The 23,539-nt window shown below is 34.8% G+C and overlaps 1 pseudogene; it reads right to left on the bottom strand.

Annotated features, from left to right (window-relative positions):
- Positions 1-711: 711 nt before the first annotated feature.
- Positions 712-19,634, bottom strand: LOC115959552 (annotated as a pseudogene).
- Positions 19,635-23,539: the final 3,905 nt, after the last annotated feature.

The following is a 23,539-nucleotide window of genomic DNA, read 5'->3' as shown; positions in this document are numbered from 1 at the left end:
AGTAGCTCTTCCCTCCCGTTCAGCACTATCCCGTTCTGTTCCATCCACATTCGCTCCTTCCTCTTCTTCGGGCGATGTGACTTTAGGAGACATCATGACGCAGTTGCAACGCATGGATGCTCGCCTAGATACACTCTCTATGGAATTGTATCAGGTGAACGTTCGTGTTGGTCATATTGCACGGCAACAGGCATCTATGGGTGGTTTTGCTTCTGAGGCTCTCCTCCACCACCTCCTCCCGTGGCTTCTGATTCTGAGGATGATGATGATGGTGATGACGATGATGCTTCGGATGATGCTGATAGAGATGCTAACTCTATCGATGAGATGTCTACTTGACACTCTTAACCTTTGTCACTCGTGACAAAAAGGGAGAGTAGTTTTGGATATGAGAGTAGTCATTCTTAGGGGGAGAGTTAGTATAGGACCTTTTTGTTAAGGGGAGTGTTGATATGTTTTGAGGGATGTAGTAAGGAGATTATGTATCTTTTTGTTTCTTTTCATTCGTAGTGAGAATATTATGTATCTTTTTGTTTCTTTTCATTCCTTTTTAAATGCATTATTCTTGTACATGAGGTCTTGTGACCATTTATAGACATACATTGTACTTATCTCCTTATTTATGTTGATGTCTGTTTTTCTTTCACCTACTCTTTCATGTGTTGTTTCTTTTCTCCCTTTATACACATGCTTCTTATTATTTGTATGCAATTTATTATTTCTGTTTCACACAAAGATGCCTTGATGAGTTTTGTTTAAAGTGTTTCAGAAATACAGGTTGTCAAAGTCTACTTGCCATAAACTCTCTTCTTGTAAAGTTTTTTAAGAGTTTGTGTTATGATAGATTTTATTATATTCAACAAGTGAATATGAGTTGAATGATTTATAACTTCTCTCATATGTTCATTTGTTTGTTGTGATTTTGTCACGGATTGCCAAAGGGGGAGATTGTTAGGAAATATGTGTTTCACTTGTTAGGAACTTATGTCACTATTTTATGTAATTGGTTTATCCTTTGACAAAACGCACTTTACTTGTATTTGGGTAGATTTAGAATGTGTTTAAATACTTCAAGAAACCATGTTTCAAGATCAAGTGTTGAAGCCTTTAAGTCTGTCCAAGAAAACAAGCTGATAATGCAAATTCATTAACGTTCGACAGCTGCATCTATCAAGCTTAAGAAAGCTGTTCAAGCCCTGTGTGCTCGACACCTTCTCGACAGCTGCTCGACACCTTCAATCTGTCGAGGTTTAAGAATTTCAGAATTCTAATATGATTTTCATGGGATCCGTAAATATGTCTTTGGACTTTCTTTTCTCCTAACCCTAGACATATAAAAGAATTGTTTTAAGGGCCGTCAAAGAGTTCACAAGTTGCACAACATTGAGCAAACTTTATTCAAGCAAATTGTGACCAGAGACGAAGTTCCTACCCTAGTTCATCTCTTTCTCTTGAAGTAGTTGTTGTATATGTGCACCGTAGGGTTTTGTAACCAAGCATCTTCTTAATCTTCATTGTGTAGATGAACTGAAGAACTTTGCAGCCAACAACCTTTTTAGTTGGTGATTGAAGTCGCATACTGGGATCCGCGTAATTGGTTAGTCACGTACTTAGGAGTCGTGCATCAGAAAGGGGAACTGTAAGTACAGAACAAGTCCCATTGGGTATTAGGATAAGGGTTCAACTGTAGGTTGGTAAGGTACTTAGAATTCTTTTACTTGTAACTGTTTTTTGTGATAATAGTAGAGTTTCAGGAGTGTTGACCTGAAAATCACCCAGTAAGGTTTTTACCGTTAGGTTTTCCCCATTCGTAAACAAATCACCGTGTTATTTATTTTCCGCTGCATAATTAGTTTATTAGTGATTTGTTTGTGCTATCACGCGTTTGCATGATAAATTGATTAATTAATAACTTGACTAATTAATTAATTAATTTCTATCACAAAGGATCATTTAGTTTATGGCCTATCAATATGGACTACAATGGTCCTAAAAGCTCAGGAGTTCCTAAAAGTATATGAAGTCCTAGATAAAAGAAGCCTTTGATGTAGGAAACTATGAGTGAATGGTATAGTTAGGATAGGATCATAATATTGTGTGTAAGCAGTCTTCTTTGCATGCTTCTTCACATATCAACTCTTTGATTGGATCAATGCATTGTGATGTTAAGGCAAGATGAGAGTATCAATATATTGCTTTTAAAATTTTGAGTAAATCAAAATCTAACCGTTATTTGGTTTGGAACTTTGATGGGTAGGAAACATAGTGCTTCGAGTATATATCCCCAATTTGGCCTAGAGGATACTGCTATTGGAGTATCTAATAAACTTAAAGGTAAGATCTTGGTAGTGCATTTGTGTGTGTGTGTGTGTGTGTGTGTGTGAGAGAATTCTTTATCAATATTGTATTTTTGAGCAAAAATCTCTTTATTCTCATCTGTAAACTAAGATTAATTGTGATAGCAAATGGTAAGATTAATTAATAAATTTCCACCATATTAAGTCATCAATTCATAGTTCTCATTCATTGGTTAATTACAGCTTGCTAGAGCTCCCTCTGGATAGATGATCCAAAGGATACCTAATCCTAATATTCTAAATCCACAAATAGAACCACATAATTTAAATCATAGTTGTCAAATCGTGAATCGTATCGCGAATCGATTTTTTATTTTTTTGTATCATGTATCGTATCAAATCATATATTGTAAGATACACAAATACCTAATAAAATTATAAAATACTTATAGATATATATATATATATATATAAAAGGTATATTCATTATAAATTCAAAATATATTCGACTAATGACCAATTTAATCATTATTTATATAATAAAATTTAACAAAGCTAACTAAATAAATCAAATTAACTTATGTTTATAACATGCACACTCAAATTAATTAAACTCAAAAGTAATACATGATATATGAACCAAAATAATAATATATTTTCATCATCTTGGCTAATCAATTTCATCTAAGTCGGTGTTATCATCATGTTCAGCATCTTGCAAAATTATTTTTTCATAGACATTTTCTTTATTATTATCAACATTTACTTTTTTGTTTTTTGTTTTTTTTATTCTAATAATTTTTTCTTGGCATCCTAGCTTTTTAGACTCAAAATAATAATAATGAAATAAAAAATAATTATATTTTCATTTAATACATTATTAATAGCATAGAAAATAAATTTGCACATATGAAAGTGAGTGTTATGAGTATAGTATAAATTTTGTAGGAGAAAGAGAAGGGAGGAAAAAAAACTCATGGACTTGCTATTTCATTAGACTCAATTAAGTTTTCCAATAATTTTGTGTTAATAAAGTCTAACAACTTGTTTAAATCAAATAAAACCACAAATTTTAACAAAAACACACCCATTTTAAACCCACATGTCTTTGTATCGTACGATACATATGATTCATCGATACGATACAATTCATACGATATGCACCTATGTATCAGATGATTCATGAGCACTTACGATAGGCCCTTACGATACAAAACTTTTTGTACACGATATGATACATATCGTGTATCGTACGATACTAACAACTATGATTTAAGTTTTAAGGCACAAACATGTAGCATCCAAGTAATTAGCATTAATACAAAAGCACTGCCAATCCACTATTGCCCCATACAGGCGCGATCTGCAGCTGTCACACATTTTGGGTGCACCTCATACCCACATTCCAGACACTGGTAAGCCCAACCACATCCTTGTTCATCCCAATCACAACATATAAAAGGCACTCCTCCATTGCCATCAGACACCAAATTGAGCTCATGGCAATGCCCTGGATGGTACACTGATCTTCTAAGGCTCTTAGCCTCTTCATCCATTTGTTTCTCTAGCAACTCCAATTTGGCTTCAGTGAAAGGGTATGCATTTTCTTGGTACAAGTTTATCAAGTTCCTACCTTGTTTGGTCACAGTTTTACCATCAGGGCCTATAATTATCAAACAAGGGATCCCATGTAAATCAAAATGCTTAGCAAGCTCCTTCACAGTTGGGTCTCCAAAAGGCAAAGCTAGCCAAGGCATGGTATTAAAATAGGAGTCGAATGACTCTTGGTCGCGATCATTTAACACGAACACTATTTCGAAGTCCTCATGATCTCCATTTTCTACCAGCATTTGCTTAATCTTTTGGCAGATGGAGATTAACCTCGGAATAAACTTAACACATGGAATGCACCATTGGGCAGAGAAGTATAGTCCGACTGTTTTACCTACCAATGAAGCAACAGGTACCTGCACAACAGAGAAACATTCATGAGCCTATATGCTCATTTTGACTCTTTATTAATGCGCAACCACATAAAGAAACCCCTCCACCCCGCAATTGGTGACTATGTACACTACTGTACCAGGGTCCGAGCTAGAGGTGTGCATTAAATCAACGTAGCACTAACTGTATAGGTCGTACAGGCAGCATCAAATACCAGTTAGGAGAGAAAATTTGGTGAACAGATAAGATCAACCAATCAGGATTGTATAAAGCTAACAAAACTTCACATAATGGAACCATTTCTAATATCCCAAAATCTTTACACACATGTTAATGTTAATATAGGATACTATTGAAACATGTGTTTGCCAACCAATGAAATGTGTGTGACCATATCACATCGTTCAAATTACATATCTTAAACAAGTTGTTTTATCTAAGAGAGAGAAAAAATAATCTATGGTTTTATGATTTTGTAGCTAAACATCAAAACTGAGCTGTCTCAACTGTGATTCATGATGGTTTTTAGACCCCTTAAAACACAATTGGACTAACCTAGGTAATTAGCCAAGTTGTTACTTAGTCCAATTTAACAAAAACAAGGTTATTACAATCAAAACAATCATATCATGCAAAGCAACGGAAAGATAAATAACACAACGATATGATCACCCAGGAAACCAAACCGATGAAAATCTGGGGAGGATTTAACCTAGCTATCCTTAAAGTAAACTTGAATTCACTATCTTGAAAGAAACGAAGTTCATACAATAAGACTTACAAGCCCCCGCACTCGACTTCTTATTGCTACCCACCAGTAGAACTTACTGACACGACTATGTATAAGCTCCGAATCCACGGACTCCTTCTTTCTTGGATTTACCACTAGATACAAGCACAGCTACTTGTGTTTCTTTAAGCTTCAATGGCAGCAACTGAATTGATCATCAAGGTGTAGATAACATCTCCTCCTTGAAAACTCTAAGTTCGTGTAAAGGAAAGCTCCTCTAGATCTCACAAGAGATTTACACAAACAACAATATGAGCAACACTAAAACGTGGCTAGGGTTTGCCTTTTATACTTAGGACAAATTAGAAAACCCTAAACATTTTAAACAACTCAGGCTGAGTTGGAAATCTGCAGAAAAACGCATTCTGCCCGAGATTCGATCGATCGAGCCTAAGCTTCGATCAATCGAGCCAGGCCGAAATGCACAATAACTTCTGCATCAGCTCAATTCTAACTTTATATAAAAGATACAACTTTGAGCAAGTCTAAAACACTACTAGACACACTGTTTTGATCATGGTTTGCCAACAATACACATTAGAATTCTAAATACATAAAAACCTAAGTCTTTAGAACCTAACAAACTCCCCCTTTGGCAATCCGTGACAAAACACGACTAGAAACTCAAAGTTTACAAAGAAAAGCCCTTTACAAAACAAATGCTCATAAAACAAACTCAATCCTAACTACTATCCATCAATTGCAAGTGTAGACAGCAGCTCAATTGAATCGACCTGTATATTTCCTGAAACATTAAACAAAATGCATAACTGCATGTATGGAAAAATACAAGTAAACAAAATAAATTCTTGATTTCAAACAACACATAATAAAGACATGTATCAATGAAAAACTCATAAATATAAATCAATAAACAGTTGAAAACAAGAAACATATAAAACAATAAAAGTAAGTCCCCCTAACATGAATATCCCAACAAAAATATGGCAAGAGCTAAAAAGATAAAAAACAATGTGAAGCACCTAGATACAATCTAAACTCCACAAGCTCCAACCAATAAAAAATACTCTCCCCCTGAAAACAAAACTCTACAAGAGCTCAAAACTACTCAAAATGTACTCCCCCTTTTTATGACGAAATGTCAAAGGGCAATCAAAATCCATCATCAAAAGGGAGGTGGCAGTGAAGATCATCTAAACTATGTCAACTCTATGCGCAAAGCACGGATCTCATCGAGCACGTCTACCAAAATCTGTCCATGAGCCGCCTAAACGGTCAAGACATGATCCAATGTACGTCGAATGTCTGAATCATCCGAGGTAGTTGGTGGAGGAACATCAACATCAGCAACAGCAACACCAGACGTCTCAGCAGCATCAGCACCTGTAGAAGAGGGAGGAGGGGGAACAGAATCAGATGACACACCTCTAGGTCGCAAATGAGCAACTCTCAAGTGAGCAGCCCTCTACCTAAGAAAGGTGGTACCTATGGGAGCAACAACATGAATAGGCTCACCAGAAGGAAAACTATCTAGACCAAGAAACAACAAAATCCTATGAATGAAAATAGGATGGATAAGCGCTTGCCCTACGGTAGAACTCCTATGAACCTCATTCAAAGAATGAAGAAACAAATGAGGAAAACTGATAGACGCACCAGAAACAAACGTATACAAAAACACACATCGCTCTAAAAGGATGGTGTGGAGATAAGAGATAGGCCACAAAGAATGACACGCTATCCTAAAGAAAAGATAAGCAGTCTCGATAAGCTCAGCAAACGTTATCCAAGGATCAGAACCCCACTCGATAGAAGACCCAGTGATGTATGACATGACAACATCTAAGGGTGGAGACTCATCATAGGGATAGTCAGGCTCCCGAACAACCGGAACCCCAAGAGCTTCAGCCACTACCCAAGGGGTAATGGTGAACTTTACACCTCGTATCCAACTCCTAACAAGGGTGTTGGAATCATAAACATGGCAAGAGATTTGAGAAGAACTCTCTAATCAGGGCGGTCAAGGGTGGATGATCTATCTCTAAGAGAGACAACCAACCTCTAGACTCAAAGTTAGCCTTAACGATCGGATCAATCTTATCTAAAAACACAGCACGCTCAGCCCAAATCTTACGTTTACTATTCAATTTCTCAAACGCCTCTCTGCTTTTGTCATTCCTAAACACCTCACTCCTAGAGGGAGACTCGGAGGAAGTTGAGGGGGTCCTATGGGCTCTAGTTTTCCTAGGCATGGTGCTTGGAGAAGGACCAAGACATAAAGCAAAAGAACAAAAAAAGCACCAAGGACAGACTGTAAGTTAGCACAAAAAATATAGAGGAAAAAATCTATATGATGCATAAACAAATTAAATGAAGTGATGCATGACCTAATGCAGTGCAATTAAGTTCAAAATAAGTTCAAGTTCACAAATTTGGCTTGAGCATAGAGTTTCTAACAAAAATCCCAAACTTTTGAAAAAACCACTTGATCAATTTGAAATAAATTGACGAATTGATAATTATACAAGATAGATTTCAAAAAATAATGACCAAAAACATCAATTCAACAAGCCAATTTCATCAATTGAACCAATTTGAACAAAAAGGCTAATTTGGATTCAAAACAAACCCTAGAATTTTTTATTTTTCATAAAAGCCCAAATTGATCAAATTAACCAACATATATCATGAATATAACATTGTAGCAACAAAACCCATTGATCAAATTCATAAAACAAGGCTTGAATAATCAAAAATCCCAAAAAGAACATAGTTTGAAAATTACCCAAAAAACCATGAGATTAATGCATGAAAATGTGAAAATAATGCAAAGGGAAGGGTAAAATAGACATACTGGCTTAGGGAGAGAGAATCTTTGCAAAAAAATTGGAGGAAAACGACAAAAAAATCAAAGTGGAGCCTTGCCTAGTTGGAGAGAGAGAGAGAGAGAGAGAGAGAGAGAAAAGCTTTGAAAAGTTTTGAAAAACTGTTTTGAACAAGTCAAAAATGAATTTTAAAAAAAACTTGATTCATGAGTTTCGATCGATTGAAAAACAGTTTTGATTGATTGAAACAGACAGAGCCTCGATAAAAAATTTTAAAACATTTTCAAAATAGCTTCGATTGATCGAAAAATAGTTATGATCAATCGAAACAGACAGAGGCTACCTTAGTCAATTTAAAAGAATTTCGATTGATCGAAAAATAAGTTGGATCAATCGAAATTGGCAAAGGCTCACTAAATTTGAAGAAAAAAATACAGTTTTTGAAAAAAATTAGGAACAACTCAAAGCATTGAAATTGAGGAACAAAATGCATAAGTATGTGATGATATGATTCTAAAAAAAAACAAGAATTGATGCCCAATTTTCCCAAATTTTAAAATTTCTTATATTCCCCATAAATTTTCAAACATCAATCCGACAGTCAAAAACATGTGACTTCAAGATCAAGACAAAATGATCAACACCATAAACATCTTTCCCACACAACATGCACTACAAAGCTTCAACTAGTAAAGTGCAATAAGTAAGTTCATCAAGGCTAAACAAGGTACAAAAGACATGTTATGTGAAAATAGATTGACCAACCTTGTTCTCAAAAACCAAGAAATTAGTGCAAAACACAATTTGCTTCCTTTTTCTTCCGTTTTCCTTTTTTTTTTTCAATTAAAAAAAACACCTAGAATCAAATGCATGAATGTTATGCAATGCAAATCCTAGAAACAACAAAAAAAAAAAAAAAAAAAAAAAAAAAAAAAAAAACCAAAGAACAATGGTCACAAAGGGTAGAGCAATGAAGCACAAGGATCAAGAAGGCCAAGACAGATCAGGGACACAGAATCACACCAATTACTTAACGAAGTGTCTCAAACTTCTATCAAGAGGTTTGGTGAAGATGTCGGCATTCTGACGTCCAGTAGGAATATACTCAAGACATATAATATTTCTTTCAACAAGATCCCTAATGAAGTGATACCTAATTTCTATGTGCTTAGTCTTAGAATGTTGAATAAGGTTCTTAGATATGTCAATAGCACTAGAGTTTCATCCAAAGAAGTTGTGAACAACAACTTCCAACAGCAATATATTCTGCCTCGGTAGTAGACAAGGACACAGAATTTTGGTTTTTACTCATCCAAGTAACGAGATTGGATCCAACATAAAAACACCCACTAGTGGTGCTTTTTCTATCTTCAGGATTTTCAGCCCAATCAGAATCAGAAAAACCAGTAAGAGACATATTAGACTCTTTACTATAAAATAATCCATAATCACAAGTTCCACAAACATATTTAATGATTCTTTTGACAGCATTTAAGTGTGAAACTTTAGGATTAGATTGAAATCTAGAACAAACACCAACACTAAAGGCAATATTAGGCCGACTAGCAATCAAATATAAAAGGCATTCAATCATACTTCTGTATAATGTAACATCAACAGACTCACCTGATGGATCATTTGTTAATTTTGCATTGGCGGCCATTGGTATTCTGGCATATGCAACATTGTCCAGTCCAAATCTCTTGACTAGATTCCTTGCATATTTTGCTTGGTTGATGTAGATCCTTGAGTCCGTTCGCTTCACCTGTAATCCCAAAAAATAAGTTAGTTCACCAACCATACTCATTTCAAACATAGCCTTCATTTCATCTGCAAAAGAATGAGCAAGAGAGTCATTAGTACCACTAAAAACAATATCATCAACATAAATTTGAGCTACAACAAAACTATTCTTATCCTTTCTTATGAAGAGAGTAGTGTCTGCAGATCCCCTTTTGAAGCCATGCTTAGTGAGATATGCAATCAATCTATCATACCAAGCCCGTGAAACTTGTTTCAAACCATACAGAGTCCTCTTCAATTTATACACATCATCCGGTCTATGAGGGTCAACAAAGCCTTTCGGTTGTTCAATATATACTTCTTCTTGCAACATTCTATTCAAGAAAGCACTATTGACATCCATTTGATATAGCTTGAAGTTCAAATGACTAGCTATAGCCAACAATATCCTAATGGATTCCAATCTTGTTACCGATGTAAAGGTCTCATCGAAGTCAATCCCTTCTACTTGTGTGTAACCTTGAGCAACAAGTCTTGATTTATTTCTGATAACAGTGCCATGTTTATCTGACTTGTTTTTAAAGATCCATTTAGTTCCAATTACATTTACACCCTTTGGTCTAGGAACTAATTCCCACACATCATTCCAAACAAATTGATGAAGTTCTTCATGCATAGAGTTTACCCAATCAGCATCTTGAAGTGTCTCATCTACCTTTTTCGATTCAAATTAGGACAGATAGCATGAGTGTGTAATTACACTTAAGGCTTTTGACCTTAATCTTATGTTATCATTCAGACTTCCGAATATATTTGAGGAGGGATGATTAAGCCTTACTCTAGAGGAAGGACCTTTAATTAGAGATGTGGATGTACCTTTCTATTCTGATGAAGGACTAAACTCATGTTGAGCCTGTTGAGTCTCATGAACCGGAGTGAATGGTTCAGGACTTGATGGCACAGAAATTGCATCATTCAACACCATTAACTCCTCATTACTATGTTTCCCAACATAATCAACAGGAAATGAGTCATTAACTTCCATAAGCTTATCTTGAACCGGAGCAGTACTTAGAATGTGCTTCTGGACATACTTCATCATTGATCACAACATTTAACGATTCCATGATTGTTTTGGTTCTCAGATTATACACTCTATATGCTCTATTAGTAGAGGAGTACCCTATAAAATATCCCTTGTCACTCTTTGCATCAAATTTTTCTAAGTTCTCTCTATCATGTAGAATGTAACAATCATTACCAAATATCTTGAAATACTTAACAACCGGTTTCTTTCCTCTCCAGAGTTCATACGGAGTCTTCTTGGAATCAGGTCTGAAATACACCCAATTGAGTGTATGACAAGCAATGTTAACTGCTTCTCCCCAGAAGGATTTGGGCAACTTTTTATTGTGTAGCATGACACGTGCCATCTCCTGAACAACCCTATTTTTTCGTTCAACTATTCCATTTTAATGAGGTGTCTTAAGTGAACAGAACTCTTGATGTTTGCCTTGATCATTGCAGAAGGTAGCCAGTTGGTATTCTCAAATTCTCTTCCATGATCACTTCTGATCCTGGCTATCACAGTATCTTTTTCAACCTGCAATTTCTTGCACAGATGTATCATCTTCTCAGGAGCTTCAGTTTTATCTTTCAAAAGCACAACCCAAGTATATTTGGTAAAGTCATCCACAACCACTAGAATATATTTCTTTCCTCCTAAACTCTGAACTTAAGCAAGACCCATAAGATCAATGTGCAGTAACTCCAGAGGTCTTGAAGTTTGAACACTAGTTACAGACGGATGTTTAGATTTTATCTGTTTACCTATCTGACATGGTCCACATATGTACTTATCTATCTTTTCAAACTTAGGTAAACCAACAACTGCATCACATTTGGAAATCTTTTCTAACTGCTTATGACTTGCATGCCCCAACCGTTGATGCCACAAATCAACTTGATCAATCTTTTCACTAAAACACTTGTTGCTTATAATTAGTGTCAATCCATAATAGTTGTTCGCTATCCTTACACCAACACACATACAATCACCTCCTCCATCAAGTATCTCACATTCATACTTAGTAAAGAGAACATTCAGTCCATTGTCGCAAATCTGACTGATGCTGGGTAAATTTGCCTCCAGTCCATCAACATACCAAACATCTTCAAAGACCGATAACCCTAGAATGTCCACAGTTCCAATGCATCTGATCACAGATTTGCTTCCATCTCCAAAAGTGACTGTCCCAATCTTTCCTTCAAAGAGGGTCTTGAATAATCTTTTGTTTCCTGTCATATGCCTGGAACAAACACTATCCAAATACCAAAGATAAAAATCACGTGCCTTTAAGGCGGTTAAGGCAGTATAACACAAATAATTATTATCACATATGATAGAACCAAGATGTCCAAGGAAGGATTTAACAAAAACAACAAGCGACAAATACACAAAGTTAGCAAGTTGATAAATAAGCAAAAAGATTTTCTAAGAATCTATAATAACGGGGGTCAAGGATCAGCTCAGTGATCAAAAGATCAACAACAAGAGAGCAACCCACTCTGATACCACTTGATGGTTTTTAGACCCCTTAAAACACAATTGGATTAACCTACGTAATTAACCAAGTTGTTACTTAGTCCAATTTAACAAAAACAAGGTTATCACAATCAAAACAATCATATCATGCAAAGCAGCGGAAAGATAAATAACACAACGATATGATCACCCAGGAAACCAAACCGGTAAAAACCTGGGGAGGATTTAACCTAACTATCCTCAAGATAAACTTGAATTCACTATCTTGAAAGAATCGAAATTCATACAATAAGACTTACAAGCCCCCACGCTCGACTTCTTATTGCTACTCACCAGTAGAACTTACTGACATGATCACGTGCAAGCTCCGAATCCACGAACTTCTTCTTTCTTGGATTCACCACCAGATACAAGCACACCCGCTTGTGTTTCGTTAAATTTCAATGGCAGCAACTGAATTGATCATTAAGGTGTAGATAACATCTCCTTCTTGAAAACCTTAAGTTTGTGTAAAGGAAAGCTCCTCTAGATCTCACAAGAGATTTACACAAACAGCAATATGAGCAATACTAAAACATGGTTAGGGTTTGCCTTTTATACTTAGGACGAATTAGAAAACCCTAAACGTTTTAAACAACTAGGGCTGAGTTGGAAATTTGTAGAAAAATGCATTTTGCCCGAGTTTTGATCGATCGAGCCAGGCCGAAATGCACAATAACTTCTGCATCAGCTCGATTCCAACTTTACATAAAAGATACAACTTTGAGCAAGTCTAAAACACTACTAGACACATTGTTTTGATCATGGTTTGCTAACAATACACATTAGAGTTCTAAATACATAAAAACCTAAGTCTTTAGAACCTAACAATTCAGAATCTGATTTGAGTTAGGTAGTGCAGTGACTTACCCGTTTAGGACTAGGATGACCCAAAAAGATAGTCTCTATCGTGGTTAGTTATTAAATTGGTAAGGGTCTGCCTCTCATGCTTCTCCCTCTCTTCCTCCAGCAAATTCTCCAACCTCTCTTTAGTAAACGGGAAGGTCCGGACCCCTTATCGATAAACGAGTTCAACACCTTCATGCAATGTTTGCATCATCTTTATTACTATTAGGTTGCAAAATGACTAAGCAAGGAATACCTTCGATATCAAATTTCTGTTCAATGCTTTTTTAGCCTCCAAATCAGAGAATGGAATAGCCAGCCAAGGCATCAATGCATGATAGTTGTTGAAGGCATTCAAGTCTTCATCTGATGACACATACACAATTTCAAAATTAGACCTATTGGTCTTAAGTTGCTCGTACATATCAACTAGGACTGGGGTGAAGTTTCTGCATGGCGGGTACCAATTGGCTGAGAAGTAGAGCCCTATAACCTTGCCTTCAAGATCAGATACTTTCACCTATACCACGTAGAATACCGGTAAAAAATCAATCAAGAGCCATAGAAATATGTTTAAAAAAACTATCAATTTCACAACAAAGACTTATAAGCTAACTTAATAAATACATTTGATAATTATTTTTCGACAGTTTAAAAGTTTTTTTTTTTTTTTTTTTAAGAAAACATACACACACGCACGCACGCATGCACGCACACACACACAAGGGAGAGGGAAATAGATTTTAACATAAATACACACCACAACTCCACTCAAAAGTTATAGTAACTTTTAAGGGAGGATGCGGCATGTTGTATTACACACAATAGTGTTTAAAAGTTTTTTTTTTTTTTTTTTTTTTGCTGAAAATAGTGTTTAAAAGTTAATACATCTTTTTAGTAATTATAGAATAAAATTTGTAATCTATATTTTTATAATTGAGTCATATATGATATATCTAACACAATCCAAAATATAGAGTAAAGTTGATTTGATTTTTTTTTTTTTTTTTTTTTTGGAGAAAGAAGTTGATTTGAATTGAGATGTGAGAACTCACTTTTTTTTTCTCTTTCACATTCTTTTCAGTGTGTGACCTCATAAATCATAATGATAAAGTCCACTTCCCCATTTCTTTTTCGTACTGTAGCGTCCAACTCAAAAAAGGAATATCTTCCTTTCTGTCCTGTTTTGTGGCCTGTTCTTCTATATATAGTATATATAGATGCATATGCTTTTTTTACTTAATTAGGATTGGTTTTCGTTTATGCTTTAAGTAATAAATGTGCAGATGACACAAATTTCATATTGAATAATGGGAAATTTTAAAAAGCACCGAATGTGCAAAAAAAAAAAAAAAAAAAAAAAAAGTCAGAAAAAAGTCACCAAACAGTACTTATAAAATTGAAAAAATGAGATAAAATTGTAAAAAAGATAATTAAAAAATTTCAGAAAAATTCGTATATTTGCTAATTGTATACCATGTACCATAAACAATATTCCTTCTATCCATTTTTATTCATTCATCTTGGTAATTTCTCAAATCCAACCCTCATTTGTTTTATCTTTTTTGTTCAATTTTATTCTTCAAAAAATAGTTACTACGTATTAACTTTTAAGATGTCTATATCATTAGAGCATCCAAAAATGGTATAAAAAAAATAAAAACAAAAAAGTAGCAACAACAATAGCAAGCAAAACAATATGTGAGAGATGAATTGAACCTAAAATTCAATGGCTCAATGTTACAATACAATCAAATATGCTTTAACTACACTTGTAATTTTTAAAAAAATATATGAGATTTAAAAAAAATATATACATTAAAAATAAAAAAATAAAAATCTAAAAAGGCAAGTACGAATAATATTTTTCTTTCTTTTCTTGGCTGAGTGAACAAAACAAACACTTTGGCCCTCAAACATCTTCCCCTCGTCAAAAGAAAATGATAACGAGTAATTTTTAAGTATTTCTAGAGCGTGATAAATGGTGCTCTCTCCTTTTACATTTATGGTGAAATCATGTTAAATTCATAACAAGATCCATCATAAATGTAAAAGGAGCAAACATCATTTTACTTTACTTCGAAAGTACTTAAATAACCGTTAAAAAATATTAACAAAAATATCAAGACATCAACCAAAAAGGTATCTTGATATGACCGTGGAAAAATTTGATCCTGTCTAATCAGGAAAATGTGTATAATACAGTAAAAAAAAAAGCCTTATAACTTAGTGATATTGCATCCTCTCATTTATGTAGAGAACCAAAATCAAATTATTCAATCCGCCATGTAAATATTATATTATCAAAAAAGATAACACAAAAATAAAAATAATTGTTTGATCACTTAGTTTCATTTCATCGATACATTCAATTTACTATATGTCAATGACCCTTGGATAGTTAGATCTGTTGGCAAATGAAAGCTTGCAGCGAATTAAAAACAGCTATTAGACTTGGCAGTTTGGTATAAGAGTCTGGGTATAAATGACATGGATTACCAAATATAAGAATAAGTAGAACAAGCAAATTGTAGATTGTAACCTTCTCATTTTAATTATTAAAAGTTTAAAACCCGTTTACGTGGTTGACTAGTGTCTTTCAACATTGACTTTGTCAAGCTGACCCATCATTAAAAACTAGTATGTAATCTGTGCTACGGCACAGGAATGGATATATTATTAATCATGAGTTTATTCATGTTTAAAAGGCTCAGTTAAGTCTAAATTCATAGGATTTCAATAAAGGGAAAAATAGACCTAACCGTACCCATTCTTCTTGGACTTTGGGTTGCCTCAAAGGCTTGGCCTTTCCACCTACAAACCCATAAATAAATAAAGAAACATTAACAAAGAGTGTAGTCAAGATCTCATAGGGAATCTATACTTGAAATAAATCAATGATAAATGATATTAAAATCGAATCAACAGAGAGTCAAAGGAACCTACCCAATAATGGCTCTGGCAGTGTGACGGCAGAAGAAATAAAGTTTCACAAAAGAGGGTAGAAATAGACCTTTGCAAGAGTTCTGCTATATGTATGGAGTGTCTCGTTCTTGTCCCCTGTAGACAAATAGAAAAATAAAATAATACAATTTTACATTCCAAACAACAATCACTCGAAGCTCTTGCACCTTTAGCGAATCCATCTCTGCACCGGGGTCAACATCAGATGGCCTGGTCTTCGCCGGAAGCTCAACGATACAAGATAAACTACGACGCGGCAATATTCGTTGAAGACAATACAACTGGACTGGGAATTGTAATACGGAATAGTGAAGGTCACGCACTGGTCTCACTGACGCAATAAATACCTTTGCCAGCCATTGTGATCGAGACCGAAGCACTTGCAGCACGGAGAGTGACGGAGCTTGCACTGGAACTCGGTCAAGAAGACATCGTTCTGGAAGGCGACAATGAACCTTTGTTTAAAGCTTTGAAAAACAGAGGTAGAAGTTTAGCACAGCATGGTCATCTTATAAATGATATTTTATTCCTCAGTTCCTTTTTTACAACTTTTTCTGTATCCTGGGTACGACGCCAGTGCAATAAGCTGGCCCACTACCTAGCTCGCAAGGCAAAAGGTCTACTTGTTATGACCGTTTGGATGAGTGACATCCCACCAGACCTTGTATCAGTTTTCCAGGCAGATTTATCTAGCCTGCCTTAATAAAACATCTTTGTCTTCTTTCCCAAAAAAAAAAATAAAAAATAAAAAATAAAAAATAAAAAATAATTATAATAAGAAAAGGGTAATACAAATCAAATAGTTGACGTGCAATACTTAATCCAGTTTGGAGTATTCATTAAATTAGAAAGTTAACATTGACACCCAAACCATTAGATATGAAAATTTGAAGGAAAAAAAAAAGACACCAAAATCAAAAGGAATTAAAAAACAAATGATAAAAATAAATAAATAAATAAATAAAATTCAGAGAATGAATTGAAATAAGAAGAAGAAGAAGAAAAGAATATCACATATGATGACAACCAAACCACATTTAAGCAAAGAAAATTCCTTGCTTCTCGGCAATAACTTCAATGGTTGTCAACCCTAAGCTAAATGGGTTTCAAACGTCTTTGATCATGCCCTTTATTTTTTCGTCATTCAAGCTAAATCAAAACCAATAACCCAAATACCTAAATTAATAAAAATCAACCCAAAATAAAAAAATAAAAAAATAAAAAATAAAACCTAAATCGTATTTGATACCAATTTTTATTGTTTAAAGATACCTGTATCAATAGTGGTTCAGGCAGTATATATTGGTGGCAAGAGGCTAGGTTGAAGGTGGGAGATGGTCTAACATGGTGGTGGTCCTTAATCTCTCCTTCACAATGCCTTACGACTCTCTCCCTCCCCCTGTCTCTTGTGAAATCAGTGATTTCATTGGATATAAAAATAGCCTCTTTGGTTTTCACGTTTGACTACAAAATCAAGAAAAACTTACTCATCTATACAACATGTGGAGCTAAACTATGAAAAGAATTTTCAATGCCATTAATCATCAATCATCAGCATGACAATAATAAACCTTTATTGGAACCTTTCTTCTTCTTTTTTAATTGCACCCAGTGGGTCTTGAACCCATGACCTCACCCTCCACTAAAAACTTATAAGGGGGGAGGTGCTCGGTGGCCAGAGAAGAATTCAACTATGCCTTTAAAGCAGTTAAAGATTATTCTTCCTTTAAGTTTCTTCATAGCGGACCTTTAGTTGAGGAGGAATCTAGAGATATCAAATCATGACCAAAAAAGTAGGGAAATAGAGCACTCACCTGTACAACATGTGGAGCTAAACTTAGAAAAGAATTTTCTACACCATAATAAACTACAACAATTAAACGGGGAAAAAGATGTCACATTTAGGCTCAGATGCAACTGAGCCATAAACTTGAAATTATATAATGCAAATCAGAATTTTACCAGTTAGAATATATATATAACTCTTAATTCTTTTAATCGTCCAGCAAGTTTCAGCCCAATGGTAACTGCTCCATATATGCAGAGAAGGAAATGCCTACAAATCATTAAAGAAGCATGTAAAATAAATAGAACCTGAAAAACAATCTTAAAATAAAAATCAGAGAAGAACAAAAAAATACAACATATTGCCTTATATCTCAAATAAAGTTTCAATAATTGATACAAAAATATAGAAGAAACATCAAGAAAACTTCTCACTAATTGATGCTATTTAAAACTTGGAACGAAAGTTAAGAAAATAGTTTGGAACTTCTCCACTACTGTGCCATGAATTTCAAAAGTTTTATATAGCATAGAAAGTATGTCTTCTTTTTCCTAATCACCTCACAATCTTGGACATGAGGATTAAAAGGTCAAATTTCCAAACAGAAGAAAATTGAAGCTTTGTTCAAAGGCCCATCTCATAACATTAGTGGTAGAGATAGATTTGCTACCCCTCATTATCAACATCTTCTAAGAAGGAGGCATTAACTAAAATAATGAACTATTTTATGTAGCCAGAGAAGGCTATTTACCATAGCATATATCTAGAAAGTATAAACTCTGTTGCAAATCAGATATTACTCACCACAAAAGAAAAGCCATAAAGTAGCCAGTGTTTCTCTCCCCTATACAATTATTCTGCACCAATGAAGAGCTAAGTAGAAATTGAAAGTAATATTTAACAATTAAAAAACAAACCATCTCACTACAAAAGATTAAAAAATAATAAACAAATAGTTTGATATTTTACCATCCATCCACAATGATGGTCAAAGCGAGCAACACAACGATCACAAATGCTGCAGTGCTTGGATTTGGCAGGTCTAAACCAAAGGAGGAAACAATCATTATTAAAAGAATTAAATGAAAGTTTCCAAAGAAATCTCTACGACTCTCTCCCTCCCCCTGTCTCTTGTGAAATCAGTGATTTTATTGGGTATAAAAATAGCCTCTTTGGTTTTCATGTTTGACTGCAAAATCAAGAAAAAACTTAATTAGCACAATAACTCACTTGACTCGATACGTAGAAGTGGTTTTAATGAGAATGGGCCCACATACATTTAGCCACATGGAGCAAAATTCAACTTCAATTTCAAATTCTAATTGAACAATTGGAAGGATAATTATGAACTGATCACCACAAAGATGTAGACACATGGTACAAAATTAGAGTTCTAATTTGGAATTGCAATTTGAGTTTCTCTCTGCTTCACCTATTATTATTATTACTATTATTATTATTATTATTATTATTATTATTATAAATGAAAGCACCCCTAACAAATTAACAGATAAACCATGTATAAGGAATATGCAAACAAAACAAAACACTCATTTTGCAAAATTGATTATTAAAAATCGAACCAAATGAAGAAATAGAAGGCAGCCCAATTGCTAGAATAATAGAAATAGTGCAACAAAGTGAACAAACTATATAACTAACCTTCTTCAATGAAGACAGAGAGACCAAAATCTACAGCTTTAATGGGAGAATGATCATCATTGCTAACCATCAAGAAACTCTCAGGCTTCAAGTCCCTATGCATCAACCCCATAAAATGACACACATGAACCACATTCACAATTTGCCTACCAATCGAAGTAGCTTCACGCTCTGAAATGTTCCCTTTATTGATGCTCTGGTCAAAAAGCTCGCCACCAGTGCACAATTCCATAACCAAATGCAGATTTTGCTGTCCTCATAAGCACCCTTGAATTCCACAATGTTGGAGCATTTTAATATTAATTAATTAAAATGAATAAATATTACAACATAAATGTATAAATGTGGGAGTGAATATGGAAGATGAGGGGTTAGTAAGAATGTTTAATCCCACATTGAAAAGGAAAGAGACTATTTTGTTTTTTTTTAATTGTGATGATTAATGGGTTAATATGAATTGTCTCAAATATTTAGCTAAATACGTGCGCAAGGGGGAGGTGAAGGGTGGAGGTATTTATACACTAAAAAATTAGAAATGTTCTTGGCAAAGAAGGGTGTTCTTTCTAGTGGAGTTTTGCACGTGAACACTTTGTACAAAGGTTGTTCCAATCATACGACACTTGTTAGGCTATTGTATCTTGGGGGAGACAAGTCAGAGAAGGTCTGCATCGATTACAAAGTTTAGCTAACCAAGGACTTGAATCTCCTTAAAGAGAGCGAGTGCCACACCTTAGTCTAAATAGTATTGTGTAATTTTTCTCCTTAAATTAATAATATTCACAAGTACTATTCAGTTTCTTGTTATGTTATTTTCATTATTATTGTGTTTTGCACCAACACACAATATTGGGGTGCCCTGTTAAGTGTTGCAATATCAGAATTTCCTTCTTCACATCCTCAATATCTTTAGAATTCACAAGCTTTCACCTTGAAATGGACTTGCATGCGTATTTTCGTATCGTGGCTCTCTCTGTACAAAGATAAGGAACCCGAAACTGACCTCTACCCAATTCTTTTTCAAGAACATAGAGTGAGCTGAAATCAACATAAGGTCTACTAAGAATTTTTCCAAGCTCATCTTCAAGAGAAGTAGGCTTTGCTAGGAATGACGAAGAGGAAAAGGAAGAAAGAGTGGCCCTTTCTGATGGAGTTGGGCTAAACCGTCCTTGGGTACTCTTTGGAAATTGTTGTGGAGGTGGTGTATTGTCGGAGGAGCATGAGGAGATTGGGATGTTACGGGATTTCTTAAAGCAGTTTCCCATTGAGAAAAATAGAGGAAGGTCTCAGAGAGAGAGAGAGAGAGAGAGAGAGTTTTAGCTTGTAGTGTTGAATAAATTAGTAGCAGCACGTTAGAATGTGTTCATTTAGGTTGTCCTAGTCTTCAAGAGTTCAGTAGTTTGTTTCTGTTTGTTCCCTAGTTTGTAGGAGTTGTTTAGCATGATGTTAGTGGTGCCTATTTTCGCATTTGTAACCATTTGTTTTTAGCCTATATTATGGCCATTTCCTTATCAATGAAGTAGTAGAATTTCAGTCCAACTCTATTTTCCCTTTGCTTTTAGTTTATTGTTTTCTTCTTCCATTTTACATCAGGGTTATCAGCACTTGGTTAGAGTTCCACAATGGCTTCTAAAACTTTTGTGTAGCCAGCCATTCCACACTTTGATGGTCATTATGACCATTCGAGCATGCTCATGGAGAATGTTTTGAGGTCCAAAGAATATTGGATAGTTGTTGTTTCTAGAGTAGCAAAACCAGTAGTAGGTGTTATGCTGACAGATGCACAGAAGGTGGAGCTTGAAGGGCAGAAGTTGAAGGATCTTAAAGCAAAGAATTATCTCTTCCAAGCAATTGATCATTCCATCTTGCAAAACCATTCTTTGTAAAGAAACTTCCAAGTAGATCTAGGACTTTGTGAAGAAGAAGTATGAGGGGATAGCAAAGGCAAAGAGGGCACAACTTCAAGCACTTCGAGGCAATTTTGAAACTTTACACATGAAGTCTAGAGAATCGATGTCAAATTACTTCTCCAGGACGATGGCAATCGCAAATAAGACGAGAATCCATGGCAATAAAATGGCAGATATCACTATCATTGAAAGGATTCTTCATTTGATGACAACAAAATTCAACTATGTTGTTTGCTCAATTGAGGAATCTAAAGACACTGACAGTATGTCCATTGATGAATTGTAGAGTTCTTTGTTGGTTTATGAGCAAAAAATGAATCGACAAGACAAGGAGGAGCAAGCATTATGAGCCTCGGCATCAAAAGGATGAGGTCAAGGACGAGGAAGAGGCAGAGGTAGAAGCGGCAATGATGGTAGACACTCAAATCAGAAATCTGAAGATTTTGATTCTCAAGGGAGAGGAAAAGGCCATGACAACAAAAACAATCATTCAACACCTTTCAAGTCAAAGTCAGCAAACAAATTAAGAGTTGAATGCTATAGGTGTCACAAGTTTGGCCACTACAAGTCAAAGCGCCATACTAATCTAAGGAGAGATGGTGGAAAGCAATCCAATTTTGCTGAGAAGGAAGAAGAAGTGTCTTTGTTGATGGCTTGTCACGGCAAGGAGGAAACCCCTAAGAAATTCTTGTGGTACTTAGACACTGGCTGCAGCAATGATATGAGTGGAGAGAAGTCTATATTCTCTGAATTGGATGAAGCTTTTCGTGATGTTGTGAAGCTCGGTGATGGCTCTATAGTCTCTGTTATGGGAAAGGGAAAGGCAGTAATTCAAACCAATAGAAATTATATTCAAACTATTTCTAATGTTCTCTTTGTTCCAGATTTGAGAACAAATTTACTCAGTGTTAGTCAACTACAAGAAAAGGGATATGGAATCTCTATCAAAAATGGAGTCTGTAGAATTGAAGAGGAGAAGTTGGGCTTGATATCTCAAGTCGACATTGTCACGCCCTAAACCCGATACCCGGATTTGTGACCATGACCGGCATGCTAATATCAAGCCTAAACCTGATATTAACAAGAACCACTTAACTTTTTGAAAACTTTTATAAAAGCTTTCCTCTTTCTTTTCAATTTTTGTTTCTTTACTTAAAAGATATAACCTTTCACTTGACATTCAGAGCATCTACATTGTACTCCAAAGAATAACATAATTCACCAATTGTTCAAATTCAGAATTTCACATAATACATCTCTTAATACTTTAAAGTATACACTTTCATTAGATCCTAAAATAAACAATGCTACAAATCTAAACATCATATTGCTAATTTAGGATCTATACATATAAAACTAAACCAGCTCCTTCCAAACTCGACTAAGGCTCCCTCTGCTCCAAAATAAAACCTGCTAACTGAAAGAGTGGAAGGGGTGAGCTACACAGCTCAGTAAAGGTAAGATATATGAGAATTCAATAAGGATGCATGTAAATCAAATCATTTCATTCTATGAATATTCGAATAGGAGAACATCTTTTCATGCATAGTATTTAATACTATTCATAATAATAACTTATACGCTCTTCATAGAAAACAATTGTTCTCCTTTTTCTTATTAGGTTAACATTACCAAACCTTTCAGATTAAACTTCTTTCATTTCTTACAAAGTCGCCATATATATATATATATATATATTCTCATTACAAAATAATTATTTTAACTTAAATCAGATAATCGGCAACTTTGTATTAAACTAAAAATATCTTGACTAATAAGAGAACTTTTCTTTATAAACTTCTTCTCATAGAATACTATAACTTTCATGGTCATAAAACTTAACGTTTCATAAAAACAGATATCTGATAACTTTTAAACATAAACTTGTACTTTTATCAGAAACTTTATCTTTATAGCACAACAGAACTTCAGAAACTTTTATCTTTAATGAACATCTTTCTTTTCATTAGAAACTTCTTATTTTCTTGAGAGTTTTTAACTTTTCACAATGCATTTAACAAAATCATTCTCTCATAATTAATAACATAATATAGCTATTCATAAATAACTTATTGGTTAGCCCATATCTGATAAGTCTGTACTTATTTGGAAGGCTTCTAGCACCACGGTGCTAGGCATCCAGCATTTCCCACAATGCCAGGTATTCCCGGGATTACATCATAATACATACCTTCCAATCATGGGGGTAGGTTGGCTTCCCCCACAAGTT

The sequence above is a fragment of the Quercus lobata genome, chromosome 2, assembly GCF_001633185.2.
Source record: "Quercus lobata isolate SW786 chromosome 2, ValleyOak3.0 Primary Assembly, whole genome shotgun sequence".
In the NCBI taxonomy this organism is placed as follows: Eukaryota; Viridiplantae; Streptophyta; class Magnoliopsida; order Fagales; family Fagaceae; genus Quercus; species Quercus lobata.
Note: the sequence above shows the minus strand (reverse complement) of the source record. Positions and strands in the feature narration are given on the sequence as shown.